We start from the raw sequence: 15,890 nt of genomic DNA, 5'->3' as shown, positions 1-15,890 counted from the left end.
AAGGTGGTGGAACAGCTGAGCCTGGAAAACATTTCCAGACATACTAAGGACAAGAAGGTGTTAGGATTTAGTCAACATGGATTTATGAAGGAGAAATGCTTGATCAACTGGATGGTCTTCTACAAAGAGATTACTTGCTTGGTGGCTGAGGGGAGGGCAGTGGATGTTGCTTATTGTAGCTTTAGCAAGACCTTCGATGCTGTTTCCCGTAAAATCCTCGTTGGTGAAGTACGGGCTAGATGAGTGGATGGTGAGGTAGACTGTACACTGAAGTGCCAGGCTCAAAGGCTTGTCACCAGTCAGTTGAGGGAGGTGGTCCTTTCTTTCTGTTCAGCACTAGTGAGATGCAACTGGAGCACCGGGTCCAGTGCTGGGCTCCCCAGTACATGAGAGTACATGAGACATACTAGAGTGAGTCCAGCAAAAGGTCATAGGATGATGAAGGGACTGTAGCATCTTTGTTACGGGGAGAGGCTGAAGGAGCCTGGAGAAGAGAAGGCTCAGGGGGATCTTATCCATCATACTTGATGGGGGAAGCAAAGAGAGTGGAGCCAGGCTTTTTTCAGTGGTGCCCAGGGACAGGACTAGAGGCAAGGGACACTAACCAAAATATAGGAAACTCCTCCTAAATATAGGAAGAAATCTTTTTACTGTGCGGGGCGTGTCAAACACTGATGCAGGTTGCCCTGAGAGGTTGTGACATCTCAGTCCTTGGGGATATTCAAAACTTGAAAAGACACAGCCCTGACCGAGAGGCTGGGCTGGATAATGTCCAGAGGTGCCTGCCAGCCTCAGCAGCGCTGGGAGGCCACAGGCTGAAGTGGATGTGTTGCTCAAGGTGGCTTCTTGATATAAAACTGCTTTGGAAGCTCTGCCCCTACTGAAATGACAGAGCAGGCAAACCCTGCAGATGGCCCACACAAGGCTGACAGGCTGCTTCAGGGACTGAAGAGAAGGCACCAGGGTCCAAATGCAGCATCCATGACAATGGACAGAAATCCATGGCCTGTCTTTGTCCCTAGTGTCTGCCTTTACGCAGCCTTGGACTTCAGCTCTGTGCATCAGCTTGCAGAAAGGGATGGATAATCCAATGCTTCGGCTCTCCTTGCGATGCAATTTGAGACAGATGAATGAAAAATGCTACATAAGCGTTGGATTTTGCTGTTACTTGCTGAGGTGAAAGAGTTGCGTCCGTCTGGGTATTCACTGATGCTGTCTGGGAGTGCTAAATACCTAAAAGAAACTCCCACTCTCCCTACTTTTCATTGCTCTTCTGGCTTATGTTGTGTGACTTCCTAAATTGTCTCTAATTTCTAAATATACCCCTCAGGCAGTGGCTCTTGTCTGGTAAGACAGCTTTCTTGGAAAAATTATACCATGCCATCTTTTTATTGTATACATAAAGGCAGTTGTATAGACTCTATATGGGCACGGACTCTTGTGCAAAAGCAATACCAGCTCAGTAAAATAAAGCTTGTGTTGAGGAGTATCCGACACATTGAAACCCCTAAGCGGTCACAGCAGCTGATCACCACCCAGCCACTTGCTCACTCCCCCCTGGTGGGATGGGGGAGAGAATCGGAGGAGTAAAAGTGAGAAAACTTGTGGGTTGAGATAAAGACAGTTCAATAGGTAGAGCAAAAGCCATGCACACAAGCAAAGCAAAACAAGGAATTAATTCACTCCTACCCACGGGCAGGCAGGTGTTCAGCCATCTCCAGGAAAGCTTTATATGCTGGGCATGATGTCATATGGTGTGGGACATCCCTTTGGCCAGCTGGGATCAGCTGTCCTGGCTGTCTCCCCTCCTGGCTTCTTATGTACCCGGCAGAGCATGGGAAGCTGAAAAAGTCCTTGACTGGTGTAAGCACTACCCAGCAACAACTAAAACATCTCCATGTTATCAACACTCTTCTCAGCATAAATCCAAAATGTAGCCCCATACTAGCTACTGTGAAGAAAATTAACTATCCCAGCTGACACCAGGACACCACCCAGTGCTTTACTTTCTAAACATGGGTGATCTGCCTGAATTGTGGAAATGTAACCTTGGCTTGGGGGAGGCTGAAAGAAAATTGCTGCAATCAGTATTTATCTGTGCTGACCCACTGTTCCCGTGACCAGCGGGCCTCTGTCCAAACCAGGATGCCTTTTAAACTTTGCTTCCTTGGCAAACAGTCAGGGTGAAATAACTGGATTTCCCAGTGGATTGACTTACAGATGGACCTAGGGAAGCAGGATTTTTTTTCAGTTCTAGAGATGGCCTGAAAAATCCCTAAGTATGCTGGTCTGTAATAACTTCAGAGATTTCTTTGTAATGTATGACCAGAGTATAACATTTTTGAGACATGGGTTTCAGATTGGTAAAACTATTTCTTTTCACTTGGGACAAAGGCTTTTTGTTTCCATTTTAATGGAAGCGTGGAAGCCAGAGCAGCTCCTCCTTGGTGTGGGAGAAGGTGACCCCCATCACCAGGCTCCTGGGAGAGAGATGCGTGGATCGAGGCCCTTGGGACACATGGGGCCAGCTGATCTCATCTCCTTCCTCCCCACAACTCTGCTTGTCCCAAAGTGCTTCCCTCCCGGTGGAGGAGGAACCAGGCTGCTTTCCTGAGAAGCTGAATCTGTCACCTGGGAGGCTGGACCTTTACAAAAGCAGGGAGAAAGAAAGCTAGAGGATGCTGGAGAGAGGTAGTGTGATGCTTGGAGTATTCCTGGGCAGGGAGTCACAGGGGTCCACATCCTCGGGATAATCCCTTCCTGAGCAAGTGCTTTTGCTGACTCGCCTGCTAATTAAAGCTGTCTGCTTTCCCCTCCTCCTCTGCCCAGGCTGGAGAGTCTGGTCCACGTTCTCTTGTTCACTGGAACTATTAAGTAAATTCAACCTGAATTTGAAAATAGCAGTGGGATTACTTAAATCACATTTCTCAGGAAGTTCACTGTTGCTAAAACTCTTCATCTTGCAGTACTTAAGGCTAAACGCTCTTTATTTTCATTTGGTCTCTTAGCCAAGAGATTTTGACTTTTGAGGGCAAGATGTCAGTATTGTACCAGGCAACGTTGGAGGGAAGGTGATTGCATCATATAGCGACAAAATGTTATTTCAGCTTTCCAAAAGTGGAGGCTATTAAAGCTAACTCTGAATTTTGGTGCCTGTCTTGTCTTTTGTGCAATTAAGTGAGACTGTTGATAAAGATTTTCTCACAACAGATAAAGAAATTTGTCTGCCCTTGCACCATGGAGAAAAAATACCAATAACACAGGAGAAAGATTCTTTTTTATTGCCCTTTGCTTTCATGGCCAGGAGCACATTTTCCATCTCGCTTTCAGATGAGCATTTCTGAGAACCTGATGTGTGTTAGCCCGGGACCTCCATCCACACACAGGAGCTCATAGCTGGTGTCTGAGCTTCTGTGACACCCTCTGGGAAAGCCCCAGGAAGACCAGACTCAACACTTCTGGTGCTTTCCAAGGAACAAGGGTGGTGTGGAGGGAGCAACGTTCTGCTTTATGTATATGTTTATTTTTGAAGTGGATTTAGATAATGCTTGGGTGCTATATTTGAATCATAGATATTGGTAAAATAATGTGAATCTCCAATGTTTATGAAATTAATATCCTCATATTGGTGGTGCTGGGGCCGTACCAGGCAGGTACCCCATCCCCTTCGCCTGTGGGAGCACTCCCCACCTTCTGGCATGGAAAGTATCTGGGGGACTCCCAGCATAAGCATCTTGCTGAAGCCTCTGCTACACAGTCAGACATGGCATGAGAAAAGCAGTAATGTGAAAAGTGATTCTCCTCTTTTGGAAACAACTGAATCATTGTCATCCTTGAAGTCAGATGCGGTGTGGAGCACAGGCTGTTCTTGGTGAAGGATTACGAGATTCAGTCAGGATTTAGGGATGGATATGCAGGATTTTCCTTTTAGAAAGCCCTTGCTTAAGTAGCTGTTTTGTTCCTATACTAAAAAAGAATAATCTCAGGCTGGTGGGCTGCTCTCTGAATTTTTGGGGCGTTTTGGCTCACCCTGTGGTCACCAGCAGTGCGACATACTGGCATTCCACGCCACATGCTAAAAATGCTGCTCTGTAGGGGAGTTTCTTGCTGAGGGTGCTGCAATGATCTCCTTAATTGAAATATCAGAGTGTGCACAGAGAAAAAGGTGGGGGCAAGTCACCTGTGGAGGATAACACCAAGTGCTGGTACCTGCCTTCTACTCCTGTGGCCCGAGGGGAGGGGAGCGCTGGCTGGGCACAGGCAGCTCGAGGTTTGGTGCAAGTGCGGATGAGAGTGCTCCATCCCATTAAGCCAAGGAGGCCAAGACATCAGCCCACTAATACGTCTGGGTTGCAAGGCCAAGGCAACATCCCTGTGACCCACTTTGAATTTACCACTTAATTCATCTTCTCCAGTGCTATAAATAATTCAGCCTGAGGCAGTTCAACAGTGATAAATAGGACAATAAACCTCATACTGCAGCGAAGGCTACAAAGAGCGCAGTGCTTTTTAATTGGCTGTTGCGCGATGACTAGGAAAAGCAGAGAAAACTCTCTCAAAGCACCGCACACAGATGTCACCAAGCACAAGTTCTTTGATGGCTTTGAAGTTTCTTGGAGTAATTCAGCTTTTATCAAAGAACTGTGTTTCACATAATGTTGGAGGTTGAAACCAGAAGATTACTTGTGATCCAAAGTCTTTGCACAAGCTAATTTAGAATCATAGAGTGCTCTAAGTTGGAAGGGACCCACAAGGACCATCAAGTCCAACTCCTGTCCCTGCACAGGACAACTGCAAAATTCACACCGTGTCTCTGAAGGCATTGTCCAAGTGCTTTTGGATATCATCAGGCTTGGCGCCGTGACTGCCTCCCTGGGGAGCCTGTTCCAGTGCTCCACCGCCCTCTGGGTGAAGAACTTTTTCCTAATATCCAACCTAAACCTCCCCGGCACATCTTCCTGCCACTCCCTCGGGTCCTGTCACTGGTCACCAGGGAGAAGAGATCAGCGCCTGCCCGTCTTCCTCCCCTTGTGAGGAAGCTGCACACCGCGATGAGGTCTGCCCTCCGTCTCCTCCAGGCTGAACAAACCAAGTTACTTCAGCCGCTCCTCATACGGTTTCCCCTCTAGACCCTTCACCAACTTCGTGGCCCTTCTCTGGACACTCTCTAGTAGCTTTGTAACCTTAATATACTGTGGTGCCCACAACTGCACACAGCACTTGGAGTGAGGCCGCACCAGCGCAGAGCAGAGCGGGACAATCCCCTCCCTCAACCAGCTGCAATGCAGGGCTTGATGACCCCAGGACTCAGCTGGTCCCTTTAACCTCATGGGACCACTGTGAAGGTCCTGTTTTTTATCTGATAGGGTCCCTCCTCAGCCTACTTCATTCATTCCACCTCCATGAGAGCCTGGTAAAACCTGAAAGCTGTAGGTGGGGAGTCCCGTAGTTCTTGCCACCAAGCCTTAGACTCAGACCACTGTGCAACCACTGTCTCTAAATTAAAAGATGTTTTCTTTGCCCTTGACACCCAGCACTGTTAGTCAGGTGTCCTTACTGCCCAGGTGTGAGCTGAACACAGGAGCAACAGCAGTGACTTCACAGGGTTGAACCAGGAGCTTTTCCCAGTGAGGGTTATCGGCTGTTTAGAAGCTGTCTCAGGCTGCCAGTCTGCTTATGATCGACTGCCACCAACACTCCTTGCCTCAAGGGAAATATGACCTGCTCTGTCCTCTGGGCTACCAAGCATGCCTTGAAAGCAGGAGCAAGCTGCAGGAGGCTGGAAAGGGTAGCACATCCCTGTGTTGCTGTGTGAGCTTGCGCATGCCTGAGCATGGAAAATAACCAGGCGTGCAGGAGGCTGGGTTTTTTGGCAGCAGAGCAGAGGCACAGCATTCCTCCCTGTGCTTCTGGGGAGATCTAGTTAAAGCTTTCTGTCTCACTAGAGCCACAGTTGCATCGTCTGAAGAACATCCCACGTGTTACGATTTTCTGCTCCCTGATGAATTAGGCTCAGTGCTTTAGAACTACTGTTTTTTTGATGTGTGCCTATATTTAGCTTAATTTTTAATGGTCTGCTAGACTTCTCTGTAGTTAGCTAATGAGATCTGGTTCAATAGGTTACTGTGCTACATCCGTATCCGGTTTGACTTGCAGCTATGAGAAAACAGGGGCCAGGGAATCTCGGAGCCTGCATTTGTACACTCCTTATTCTGCACTACTCCAGGAGCAGACATGCCTCTGCTCTTTCCCTTGATACCATCCAAGCATAAAGTCCCAGGGTGGCTCGTGGGAATGGCCTGTTTAATTTTATAAGCCTGGGATTTCTGCTTAGGGTCATGGGTGATGGGGACGTAGCTAGAGAGGAGCTGAGACCCAGCAAAACCACTTCTTGGCTGTTAATGGCTCCAGGGAGTAATGATAAAAAAGGATTCTTCAGCCTGCATCTCATGCTCCTCTGAGAGCTGGGATTGCTGAATAGCCTGAAATTTGGTCTGCTTCATCAGGATCTTGGCCACCACTAAGGGAGGCATTATGGGGCATGATGTGGGAGAGGAGGGGAGGGAGGAGAAGGAGATAGTTCAGTCTCTGATAGATGGCTTTGGGAATGCATTGCCCTATTAAGGGCAAGTAAATGAGAGGGTGATAACTTATAAATACCCACAATTTCTTGGGAGAAAAGACCCAAGAGACAGATGGGCAACCAGCCATCGGTTTCTGGACTCAAGAAGATGCTGTTTATACCAGCAGCCAATGACAGTATTTAAATATGCATCTAAATCCATAACTCTAGCAGTAGGCATCAAAAGGCTTAATGATAACAACAACCTAGCTTGACATTGTGTCTTTTCTGAGAATCACTGAATTACAGATTTTCACTCTGACCCGTGTAGTTGAGCTCCAATCATGTGAAGGTCTCTTTAAATTCAGGCCAGCAATCCCCTGAGACAGCACTGGTGTTTTCTTATAGCTCTTTCAAATTTGTATTAAAAATGCTATACCTAGAGCCATTTTCATTGACTGATATTTGCTGTGTTCCAAATGAAGGAGTAAGGTTGCATCCCACCTGATCTTGGTAAAATGAGACAGTTTTGCTCATGGGCTTTTTTTTTTTTTTTAATGGTTTAACTGCACCACCAGGAAAAACTTCATCATTGCCTTCAGCTTCAAGTATCAATGCATCAGAGAAGGAGCATAAATTCAGCAGGCTTATGGGGACAAAGGGTCATGGGAGTAAACCTTGGCAGATAAGCTGGTGCGTGGAGCCTGGTCAGTACCTGGATGGGTAATATATCACAGCTGCTGCAGAGCCAGGGGCCACCCTCTATCGCAGCTGAAGTGGAAACCCCTGCAGTAACAGAGGTGGGGTGTCTCATGCGGGTGGTGGCGGGGCGAGGTAGATACAGGAGTGGAAGTTGTGGGCACTTGCAAGTGCACAGGTGGGGGAGGCGGTGCCTCTGTTTTTTTCATTCAGGTGAGTCTAATCCCTAAAATCAACTCCTGATCTCAACTAGAGATGCTGAATTCAGTATTAATCTTCAAACAATTTTCTCTCCTCAATGGATAAGCTTTGGCCTCTGGAAGTAGCACCTGTTCCTCTTTGGGACAGGAAGCCCCAGTATAAGAAGCCAGAACTCTGAAAGAAACCATTAGCCTGGTCTTTCTCCCTGACAAAGCAAACATCTCACACTTTGTGTTTTCTATGGGAGGTGTGCTCTCCCTGGATACCTCTTCAGGGGATAGTGTATACCCCTTTGAGTACCTTGACCTCAAATTCCTAACAAAGGCACTCTGGTTTTCAAAACAAGGGTTCCTTCTTTCACCTGCAAGAGTGACAACCTTACAGCTCTTGCATTTATGGGTTCTCAGAAACAAAGCTGACGGGTGCTCTGTCAGCACCACTGTAGGCAAGAAGGTCCAGAGGGATGGTATTGGCATAATTTGTAATCAATCATAGAATTTGTAAGTGGCTGTGTAGTATTTAGACAGGTCATGGCACCAAAACTCTGCTTGAAAAATTTAGCTTTGGGTGTCTCTTGTGCTCCCTCTGCAGCAATGTCTGTTTGGCAACTCCATACTCACCCTCAACAGATCTTTAAGGCTAACAGTGAGTGCTGGGTCTGGTTTGCACGGGGAAGGATCCCAACAGCATAGGAAATTTTCCTGGAGGCCTTGAACAATGCTGTGGGGAGCTTTTTGTCTCAGCGGAGTTGGGACTGGAGCACAGAGATTGGAGAGCAGAGCAAATGCTAGCAGGCAGGTAGCAGGTTTGGAGGGGAAGGGGATTCAGATCAGAGTAAGACAATCCTGGGTTAAAATGCACTGAATTTGCAAAGCAGTCCTTTAGCTCCAGTGGGACCATAGTGAGACATACTCTGCACCAGTACCTTCCTCTAGCAGGTTCTGAGAGCAGGGCTGGTTTGAGCTGTCACTGAAAGCTCTGAAAAACTCACCCCTGAGTGCTAAACTAGAAAATGACTCCTTGCAGCCCAAATCAAAGATGGCTTTATAAGTGGGAAGGAGTCTTGGGAAGACCCTAGGGGGGCTGTGGCTTCCTCCTCCTTCCCCTCTGTTAACATTGCCCAGTGTAGCCAGCGTTCATGCGAGAGCTGCAGTGTGATCTGCCTCCCTCCTTCCCCCATGAGCACTGCAGCTGCATCCAGCATCGTAGCTTCCCATAATAGCAGCTATAACCAACCCTGTAAATCAGGCTCTGTAATTATGGGACCCAACGTGGAATAACAGGATGAACGTATCAGTCAGCAGCCACTTTGAGGAAGACATGCAAGTACACCGCACCGAGGGGCCCCAATAGGTGCTGAAAAGAGTTCATACCGAAATCTTGATCATCTTAACAGTTTGTCTTAGTGATGATTTGTTCCTTTGCTGTCTCCAAATGTAGCTGAGAATCGACTCCCTCCTTCTCACTCTCCTCTGTTACCTTCTCAAAGGGCAACCACAACCACTCAGCGAGCCACGTCTCTTTGCAAAAGAGTTTGGAGATGCAAACAGCAGGCAAGGCTTCGATTTTCCTCTCTGTCCTCTACGGTGGACATTTGCAAAAGTGTCCCGATAAAAGGTCCTGGTATTCTGCAGAGCACTGGTGTTGCATTTGAGAGCTCAAACTTTGCGGTTTCAGGCTTTTAGTCATCAATAAACAGAGCGATTACACACTCTTTCTGGATGTGCTCTCTCTTATGCAGTGAAATTGTTTGTTGCCATGGATATTGCTTTGTCTTGAGAGACACATAACCAAAATGGATTTAAACAGACCCTTGTGGGTCAATATTTCCACAGGAGCAAATGCATATCTTGAGGCTTCCTAGAATTATTTTGCTTGTCTCTGATGCAAGGAGCATGACGCACCCAGAGCTTCAGCTGGACACGAAATGGAATGCCCCTAAACTGTAAGGAAAGATGGAATAAATTTTGTTAATTATTTTGCCCAAACCCAGGAAGGTAAAGGAACCTCTCTGATCTCAGCAGCCAGAAAGACCAGGTAGAAGTTTATTGTTTGTTCTTGACAGCTTGAAAGTACTTTTTCTTGCCAGTCCTAATCTTTTTTCTTTTTTTAAGTTCTCCTCATTCTGGGGTTTCCAAGATGTGTCGTATTGCAGCTCATAAATGGACTTGTGTTCTGGGTGAACAATGGTTGTTACTGTTTAGCGCAGAGATTTGATAAAATTCGCTAATGACTGCTGCAGAAAATGGGCAGATCGAGTGGAGAGAAGTTTTCAGTTTCTACCCAGGAGCAAAACTCCCACTCCCTGGCTTATGAATTTCATTAGGTGGAACTAATTAAAGGGATGTTTCTTATTACCAAGAAGAGAAGCAGTCCAAGAGGAGTCCAGAGAGGTTTGTATGCTGCAGCACTATTGCTCCGCTTTTAAATGCTGTGAAAGCGTTGTGTCCTATTTAATTTGACATTCCTTGTGTTTGTTTCTCTTCGTGACTCATAGCACAACACTGGCAGCAGGCCTAGGAAGTAGGTTATGGGATCTGGCGTGGGGACACTGATGGATTGTATTCCAAGTCTTGTGCTTACATTGCACCACCAGCCATGAGAGCATCCAGCAAACTGCGTTCGTACTGCCCAGCAAGCTGGTGGCTTCAAAAATCAGATTAACAGTTGCAGCAGCGGGCCAAGGCAGGCTTGACTTAGCATTTAATTTGCTACATCTCTTAGCCTAGCTTGTTTAATATGAAATAATTTTAGTACGTGAATAAAAGAGCTCTGCAAAACATGCACTTCTCCTAGCTGTAGTTTTTAAGCAATAGATTGATCCCTTCCAGCCTCTCCCCTGTCCCCTGACAGAGATGCTGCACTGCAATCATCAGACCTGCACAAAAATAGGGTGATCAAGTAATTGTTGACAGAAATTGCACGAGGGCTCTGATTTCACCCACTGATGGGAAGTAAACACATTCATTTTCACGCTGATGGGGACTTGATGGTGAGGGGGGTTATGGCAGGTGGCAGCAGCTCCGCCTCAGCTCTCAGTCTCTCCGGTACAACCCAAGAGCTCAGATCTTCGTCCCCTCTGGCTTAAGCTAATTAAAAAGCAAGGGCATCATGCTGCCTTTGTGGACTCTGAAGCTGAAAATGCTAGTGGTGTGTCTTGGGAAACACTGGGTATTTTATCTAGCATTGCTCTTAATTTGGTCTTCTGCAGAATAAAGAACTCACAGCAAAGCAAATAAACTCTTTAGGACGGTCCTTTGGCTTTGCACGGACATTTCACGACCAATAAAGGCAGCAGGGCATAAAATACAGCTGGATGGTAGGCTATGTCAGACCCCGCTTCTTTAACCTGATTGCTGTCTGTAGAAGGACCACAGTCAGTATTTAGGTTGTCTGTCCTTCTTCGCTGATTTCTTCTGAAAGAAGGCAGATGATTTCTTGCAGCTCAGTGACAGAAAATGAGTAATATCTTGGGAAAGCACCATGAGAAGTGATCATCTGCAAGCAGAAGAAATAAAAGCATAATTAAAATTATGGCTGTAGTGCTTGCCATAATCATCTTAGTGGCTTCTTGTGTCACTTAAAATGGTATGTGCATTTTGCAATGCAGATACTGAAAGGGTGTGTGCATGCTTGTATGTGTTCTGCTGGATACAGAGCTAAGACCTCAACTAAATTAAATTTAGTTTAGTTTTGTAAATTTATGGGGAATTTACAAAGTGGCAGGTCAAGGGCAAGATGCAACGTTTGTGCTGGTTTATGAAGACCTGAATAGCAACATTAATTTTTGAGTGATTCAGGAATGATTTTTTTAAATATTAACCAGATTTCAGCCAAGCAATGAAGCAAAACAGAAACTATTTCCGATTGACTTTCTTGGGACTTGCTTTCTTAAGAAAACAGTTTCTAAAAAGCAGGCCTGGCCTTCAGGATGACCATGCTGATTTCAGCAGGAGCAGTACAAATCCAGCTCTTCTGGCACTGTGCAGCATCCAATGCCTCAAAGGAACAGGAGTTTCCTTGGGAATCCAAGGCAGCATGTACCCATCTTTTCAGGTGTTCCTGGAAATGCTTGTTTGCATATTAGCACGCTCTCAGGCACTCAGGGAAATTTCAGAGACCACTTAATTATCCCTGAACAGCAACGTCTCCCTTTTTATTTTTTGCAAGGTGTAGGTGTGATACAGCAGAGTGTTATTTGCTGTTGGTGAACTCACACCAGCTCCTCTCTCCTTTCCCACAGTTGGAGACTGCCTGGTGGGCCATCCCCCCCTCCTTTACTTATAGTTGCACACTGGAACATCTCTGGGGCTGCAAAAGTACCGGAATACATGGGAAAATTGAAATTAAGCAAGTCATTAATACATTACTTAGGTTTTTGTTTTTATGTTATTTTGCAGCTTGGAAACAAAGACGAAAGCCAGTGTCATACTGTCAGGCAGCTGGAGAGGGGACACACACACACACACACACTCTCATACACTACTTCTTTGAAATTCCTGACAAGAGTTTTTTCAAAGCTTCTTAAGCATCTGCCTGGCATCCCTTTTGGAGAAGAGGAAATGGAAGACGGGAGCCATGACCGAGGCTGTCAGAAGTGGTTGCAGACTGGCTGCTCCGTGCGCTTGCTGTCGCAGCGGGCTTTCAGCCCAGGCAATGCTAGAAAACAGGTCCCAGGAATGGCTTCATCTGGTGTCAGAGCAGCAGATCCTCCTCTGGGGGGGAAAATGATGGAAAACACATGACAGTTGGAGACTTTCTCCAAGTTTGTGTTTTTTAAATATATTACACGTTTTGATGATAAGCGCAGTGAAAGGGCAGTCTTCATTGCACCGCTGTGGGTCCTAGAGCAGATTAAGCTCCATAAATGTTGTTACTTTGATTGTCATATGGTCCAAATCAGTTTAGTGCTAGTAAAACTTTCTGTTATCGGTGAAAAGCAACTTCTGTCTCCAGCCAGGGCTGTCAGCTCTTCAGTGCTAACTTTGACTTTCTCTGCATTAATGTGTTCTTCTCCAAAGCTGTAATTTTCTATGAAGAGAAACGTTATATAGAGGTCTGATTTACCAATTACCCTGTTAAAAATTATGCGGCTTCCCATGGTAGGTTGGTATTATTTTTAGAAATTATATTTTACCACACACTGAAGTAATAAACACCATAGAATGATGACTTCCTTTTTCTTTTTTTTTTAATCTTGCGCACATGAAATCAATGAGTTTATCCAACCGAGAGGAATTACGTATCTTCTTCCTTGCTCTTCCCTCCTAAAACACCGCTTGTCCCACGGGAAAGGGGGTGTGTCAGCAGGATGCACGTTAAAAATATAAGTGCACTTTCTTCTTGAAAATTTAGCACAAGGTCAGAAATATCCAAATGGAATAACCTGACTGCGGGGTTGACAACTGCAGCCTGTACCCATGAACCCAAATCCAGTGTTGGTCACTTGACTGTAAGAAACACATCTTGATAATGACTTTTGCTCCCTGCTGAACAGTGTGTTTTAAAAGTATATCTGAAGGATCAAATACTGCCCCATACCTCATTTTCCACACCTCTGCATTGGATGGCTACACGGGAAGAGCAATAATCAGTGTTTCTGCTTTCCTGAGCTAGAAGATCCATCCATCTGCAGTCTTGCTGCTCCGTCTTAAATAACGCACACATCCATATGTGCATGTAAAACTTCTGCATGAGAACAGGATCTCTAATATCTAAGCAGTAAGCCCGTAAGAAGCTCTGCCTCACCTGAAGGTATAATCCTTTACTTGTGACATCCCAACTAGTTACCACTGGAAAGGATTATGGCTTCTTGTGAGAAATAAACAGTACCAGTGGAACCTAAGAGGCTAAGAGGTGGGTTTTTTCCCACACATTAAATGTCTTCAAGACATATTTATTAAAAAAAAAAATATGGAGGCACTTGGGTGAAGCTTTACCCACAGGAATGCTCCCGAGTAAATTTGCTCCTGGTATGTCATGCTAATGTCTGCCTCTGTCTTACTTGGACCTTATTGACAAGGAAAAATGGATAAGCTATACAAATTTTAATGTAAGGAAAAGTTTGAAATAGCAAAAGGTACCGGTGCTTTAACCATGCAGAAGTAAAATGATAATGTTATCTGACATACTTTTACCAGTATAATAAAATGTAGGTTTTTCCACTAAAAATCTAAACAGGTGAAACAGCAGAGACTCAAGATTTGACCTGATTTTAGCACTGGGTAGTTTTGCCCATGCCCTGCTGAGCCCTCCCGAGAGGCACTGGCTTGCTCAGGGAAGCGGTGAGGTGTGCCTGGTGGCAGCAAGGCGATACCTCTCCCTGTCCAGCTCTTCTGCGTGGTGCAAACCTGCAGGACTGTACTGGTAATTCCTGGTAGTCCCAGGGACCCTTGGAGTATCTTTTAGTTTTTCAGGAAAGTGCAGCCTGCTCCAGTGACCTGGCCCACTCACGTCTCATATTCTAAATACAGGCTTGACCTCATGGCCTGACTCTGTCCTCAGATGTTCGTGCCTGAAGGGTTGGAGTGTAATGCTATACCTCCCCATAGAACCAGGATAGGGGAAGATTTCTTGGAAACTGCTAGGACAGGCACCAAAAATAAAAGGCATCTGAACAACAAGTGGAACCACATGGACGCAGAGCTGCTCTTCTCTGTTAGCTTTTCTGGTTGGTGCTTTTATGTTATCTTTTCCTCTTCAGGACATTTGTGGGAGGCTATAAATATAGAGTCTGTGCAACCATTACTGTGGAAATGAAGGTCTCCCATGTTCCTGTGCTTGGGATTGGGCACCAAGGTGTGCACCTGGCGTTGGTGCCGTGACGGGGGCTCTGCTGCCGGGCTGCTCTGGGACCCCTCTCCCAACAGCTTAGGGAAGGGAAGAGAGAAGTTTGACGTTTTTAGGTTGGTACTGCTTATGTGGCACAAGTGAAAACACTATGTAAGGGCTGGAGACGTTTGTCCTAATCCTGGACTGTAACGTGTGGCTGTCCTGTCTCTCTTCGTCTCTGCCCCATCACAGCTTGCAAGGAAATCCCAGCATGGCCACAGTGATGAGTGGCTGGGGCAAAGACTCATCTTGTTCTAAAATGTGCAGTGAAACAACATTGCGAGGCCTGAATTGCCTCAAAATACTCAAGCCTGGGAAGGCTCCTGCCCAGAGACCCTCCCACGCAGCTGCATGAAGAGCACACAAAAATTTGCCTGCGCCTGTTTTACTGGGAATGCTACTTGTAGCTGTGAGCAAAACCACAAGTTAAGTGATTAAATGCAACCTCTGCTGCTTTTCATGGCAGGGCACTGCAGCGTTAGATGGTTTCAATTAGAGAGCTGGGACCTGGATGGCCTGTGTGGGCATGCTGGGGATGTGCTTCCCCATGGACGCCATGGGGCAGGTGGGAAAGCAGATCAGGCTCTTTCCCTCCGAACGCCAAGGCCCCGATTCTGTCTGGGGCTGACACATGCCTGTGAAATGAATTTTACAGCTCCAAGTTGACTCCAGAGTCCCCTCTCTGCTTAGTTTCTGACTACTGAGTCCAGGGAGAAGCAAACCAAGCCAGACGGGTGACCAAGCCCTCTGCCTGCTAGCTCTGAACCTGGAAGCTGGTACTACTGAGCATTGGCTGAGCATGGGATGTTGTGACTTTGTGCAATACCTGTAAAGTCCTTTGAAGCCTGGGAGAGAGGACAGGGAGGTTTTGCTCCATGAATAACTCCTCAGCTCAGTGGAACAGGCCAGGCAGTAAAATAAGGCTAAATGAAAAATGATAGGGTAAATTTGGCTTCATAATCACACACAGATAATTTGTTGCTTGAACAGAGACGACTGAATATAAACAAGCCTACCATGTGCCTCATTAATTGGAGCTATTTCTCTAGCAAGCCCCATGGAAATATGAAGTGGCTTCACTCTGCAATTTGTGATATAGTTTGCTATTAAATGTGCTCAGTTTAATTGTGGCAATGCATCTCGTTTTGGAAGCTTTCACAGCCACTGAATAAAAATAGCAGAAGATAGCAGAAACCAATTCCCCAGCACAGATGTCCTCCTCCATTTGCTGCGTGCTGTCGGAGCAGACAGGTGTGCTGGGTGAACCTAAGCTGTGAAGCACAATATCACTGGTAGCACTGAGAGGCACTTTGGGACAAGTGGCTTTCCTCTACCGGTAGCACCACATGGGATAGGATGTCGCTGCTTTTGACTGCCTGGACAGTCATGATGCCCTGTCTGACCTTCAGCCAACTTTGGCTTTCCATCTGTAGTCACAGCGACAGACCCATACATCTCTGCACATATATAGAACCTAATGTTAATCATATCTGACTGTTTTATGCACTAATCTTGTGACCTCCCAAAGATGAGATCATGCTGGGCTGCCATATATCAAATGCTCACATCAGCCTCTTGTTGACTTTGGCCTTATGGT

The sequence above is a fragment of the Phalacrocorax carbo genome, chromosome 1 (assembly GCF_963921805.1).
Source record: "Phalacrocorax carbo chromosome 1, bPhaCar2.1, whole genome shotgun sequence".
NCBI lineage: Eukaryota > Metazoa > Chordata > Aves > Suliformes > Phalacrocoracidae > Phalacrocorax > Phalacrocorax carbo.
The sequence above is the reverse complement of the archived record's forward strand: the minus strand, read 5'-3'. Positions refer to the sequence as shown.